Raw genomic sequence first — 4,472 nt, forward strand, 5'->3', positions numbered from 1 at the left:
AGTTTTGGTGACCCTGACTGTGACCCTTTCCTAAATTTCTTCTGCTCTTTATTTCTTTACCTTCATTATAATTTGCATTTTTGATTTTATAACTTGGTTGGTTAGAGTAATACTTCTCAATTTCTTTTACATCATGACATACTGAAAAATGATATCTGTATATAGTACATGAAAGGCAACAAATAAGGCTGCTTGCTTTAGACCACAAGCCAGATGCTCTAGCCTACCATACCTTAGATCAACTGACGCTGAAGGGAATTGCTTTCTGCTCACAACCACAAAGCTCACCCACACTGGTTGGAATGCTCTGAGTTGTGGAATGGAACTTAAAGAGCTCATGACTCTGGGATGCACACCTGCAATGTTTAGCAAGTATTGTGGTAGCATTTGACATATCATATAGTACAAATGCCATCTGGTTCAAGGAACAATTGCTAGTGGTCACATAGGGATCTTGCAACACGGGGTGCATGACTCAGGACAACTTACAATCATTACAGAGAACATGACTGAAAGCAAATATTTTACTGATGAAGGTTCAGGAGCATTTGATAGGATTTTGTAAATACCCAATTCTTTTATTTATAGATGAGAACACTTGAGACCAAAGAAATTATGTGTCTTGACTAGAGGTTAAATGACCGGACTGTAAGCTCTATGAAGTCAGGGACATTTTGTTAACTGCTATATCCCATTGCATAGTAGAGTTCATTGCAGATGGCAAAAGTTTTCTGAAATGTTGCTGAGTGAATAAATGAGTGAATTGGCCAGGGCCACATGGGTAACAACAGCCAAAATTAGAATTACAGCCTTCACCTCCCAGTTCAGTGATCTGATCCAGTGTGTCTAAGACTGTATGTCACATTCTTATCAATGCTCTATGAATAATTCATTATGTGGCATAAAGCAAAAAAGGTCATGAACACATTTTAGAATTGAATATATTAAGGATTTACCTTCTGTTTTGTAACAGCTCCTATCCATCATATTCATAAATCAAACATGAAATATTTGGGTTGCCATAAAGCTTAAATTTATCTTAATATATTTCTGTAAATAGAGTTAAAAACAACAAAGTTGGTCTTAGATGAGCTTTTGTAAAAATTTTTTCTTTTATGGTAGTTATTATATTTTGCCATTTTCTTCAGTAATAAAACATATTTAGGTTTGTCTTTATTTCCCACTAATTAAATAATGAAAGGCAAAACTTTAAATGAGTAATTACTGATATATCTTATATGCATTGAAATCAGAGTGAGCACTGTCACTGAAAGGTTATGTCACTTACAAATTCATTAAACATTCATTAACCTCACCTCAGGTATAGGTGTCCTTGTTTACACATTTCAGATTTGCATACACATGCCCTGAACAAGATTGCAAAAATGTTTATAACCCTATGACCACCATAATTATGAATCCCCAGGTAGATATTTGTGAAATCCTTACCCAGTGTGACTTTTCCCCCTCTACCAGGTTTTTATGCAGTTCAGTATACAAGGTGACACTAAGATAAGAAAAGTGCAGTTTCAGCATGGGTGTCTCCATCTTCCTCCTATGATTCCCGATCTTGTGGCTGCCAAACTCAGAAGGGACCTGGGATAGAACGCTTGGTCATGGGGAAAGCTGCTGTGGTTGGCCTGGCAGTTGGGGAAAGAAGAAGGCTTCAATTTTTCACAATGAATGACATTTTCATTCTCTAATGCATGGTCTTAACCCACTTATTGAGAATCGTGTTTCACAGAGAGACACCCCCCCCCGACTGAAAGATGTTTAATTCTTTGATAACGTTCTTGTGAATATTCGTGTGGAAATACTCCATGTGATTCTGGGGTAAGGTGGCACTACTGGAGGTGTGTAATCTGGCAACTTCCCTTTGGGCTTGGTGAAATCCTCACCAGTTTTTGTTTGTACCATATATTTTCCAACAGGTCACCAAAATTCCAGCAGTGATAGGCAGAGATAAATGCATAGTGAGGCACTTTATAGATGATATCCAATTCTTCAATGGAGATTTGATCAATCTTATATAACACATAGATACAAAGGATATAGACTCTATTTCCTTCCACCATGTCAATGAAGTCATGTACTGTGGCATCACTGTGCAGAGCCACACCGGCATTACTAATTTTATATTCAGGCGGAATGTTCCTCACAATTTCAGCATCCAGCTCACTTTGAGGGCAAGTGACAGTGATGCTTTCCTTACCTCCTTCTTAAGGCCAATGTTAAGGGGTTTGCTGTTCAAGTGAATGCTAAAGCCTCCCAGCTTGTAGTCAGTGATCTTCTCATGTCCCAGTGGTTTCAGGACATCCAGAACAATCAGGATCAAGTCACACACCCGGGCCACTACAATGACTTCCTTTACTTTTTTCCATTCTTGGCACCCTCATTGATAACTGGGAGATCCAGAAGCTGGGTCTTGGCACTTTTGTATGTGATGACACCAGGAGCTGTAGCGAGAGTGGTGAACTCAGGCTTCATGCTGAAATAATACCGCTGCCAGTTACTGAGCCGTGTTGACTTCTCCACAGATGGAAAATCCACAAACCCAGTATTTGTGCATCACCCGTCTTGGCTACATCCAAATCTTCTCCTAGCCCACTACCACCTTCTGGAGTAATGAGTTCTCTGCAAAGCTTAGAAACGCAAGCCTTAATCGGGCTTAGGTAGTGTGCGATGGCCTTGTTTTTCTTGAGTCTGAGCCATCTCAGCTTCGATCTCTGGGATCTTGGTTAAAGTGTGGCTCCTGGTGGCGAATCCCAGGGGATGCAGTGGTCTCTACACCATCTCCTGTTCCACACCTGGTGCAGATCAGCCAGTTTCATCAGGTGCTAATGCAACGCACTGAGGAGGTACTTTCTACTTCTAGTGAGAGTTCCACCTGTGAGGCTCACACGGTGACGCAGTGTGGAGCATTCTCCTCACCCTTCCCCCAGCCAGCTTCCCATTTTTTAAAGTTGTTTTTTGGGGTTTTTTTCTTGGTCATTTCTTCATTGGGGTAGGGGATGCATCATTTACTGTGGAGCTTGGTCCTGGCCCCCATGTGCACACAGGTTTGTATTGCTGAACTCTGCACACAGAATAAAACAAAGCAGAAAGACGAGCTTTATTGCAAGGGTTTTGACCTGCAAACTGGGAAACTCAAGGCTATGGGAGCTGTGAGTTCCGAGTTGCTCACAGATTAAAGGGCTTTTTTTGTTTTTTAAATGTATTTATTTATTTGAGAGAGAGAGAGAGAGCCTGTGAGTGGGAGGAGGGGTAGAGAAACAGAGAGAAACTCTCAAGCAGACTCCTGGAGGAGCAGGGAGGCAGTGCTGGCTCTATCCCAGGACCCTGAGATCACGACCTGAGGCAAAATCAAGAATTGGTTGCTTAACTGACTGAGCCACCCAGGCTCCCCCAGACTAAAGGATTTTAATAAGGCAAATGCAGAATGTTGCCTAGTTGTGGTCTTTTTCCTTATTTGGATCAGGGTAGCCCAGTCAGTGGAACAAGGAAGTCCCAAGATGACATAACAGACTTGATATTTGGGGATTGGCTAGCATCCTTTGCTGATTTTTGAGAAGAGCTGTACATTTCTGTAACTTAGGTAAGTTTGTTTTGTTTTTCTTTAATGTGACTGTACTGGCCAACTTCATTTTGTCCTTAACATATATGACTTCATTTTTGTTCTAGTTCTACAATATGCACATGTATATATACACACCACAGGAGGTCAGAGATCTGATGGGTTGAGGAACTCTAGCTCTTTTGTAAATGAGCATATTAGAAAGAGGCTGATTCTAAAAGATGGGTGGCTGTACCCCTACCTTGGTGGGAAGCCAGCTCTGTCTGCATGTCTGGTACAGCTAAAGCACTGGGGGTTGGTTGGGGGTCGCTAGATGTTGAGAGGAGCTTGGGTGGACATAGTAGCTCCATCTCTCCCTCTCTGTTGTGGATTGGTGGCCAGGTCTAGCCCTGCCTTGGAGGCAGGTCACTGGGCTCTGTGGGGACAGGGCCTGAAGACTCCAATGACTCCATGGGACCACTCCTTGGTCCCTTCTGATGCATGCTTGTCAGAGTCCATGACTCTTCATCTTTCATAATTTATATTAATCAAATGTTTGGGGGGGAGGAATGAGAAATTGAATCATTTGTTATAATAATTAATAGCAACTTGGCTATTGATATGAATTATACTGCTGTCCCTTTCACTCTTTCTCCTATAGGAGACACTAAAGGGTATAGAAAGTAGACACTAAAGTGGTGATTTAACAATTGCCACATTATCTGTGATTTTTGAGATGTGATGGAAAAAGGAAAGGTCACAAAATTTAGAGTAGGGAAACACTAACAATTTGTTTTTTTAATATAGGGTTTTATTCTGAATATTGTGGGGATTTAGATTTGCAGTTAATATGAGAGAAGAATTTGAATTTTGTTATGAGAGGCACAGTTTATTCACATAGAGAAAGAGTATATTGATT

The 4,472-nt window shown here is 41.0% G+C and overlaps 1 pseudogene; it reads right to left on the reverse strand.

Annotated features, from left to right (window-relative positions):
- Positions 1 to 1,529: 1,529 nt before the first annotated feature.
- On the reverse strand, positions 1,530 to 4,056 carry LOC125080521 (developmentally-regulated GTP-binding protein 1-like; annotated as a pseudogene).
- Positions 4,057 to 4,472: the final 416 nt, after the last annotated feature.

Source organism: Lutra lutra, chromosome 11 (genome assembly GCF_902655055.1).
Source record: "Lutra lutra chromosome 11, mLutLut1.2, whole genome shotgun sequence".
NCBI lineage: Eukaryota > Metazoa > Chordata > Mammalia > Carnivora > Mustelidae > Lutra > Lutra lutra.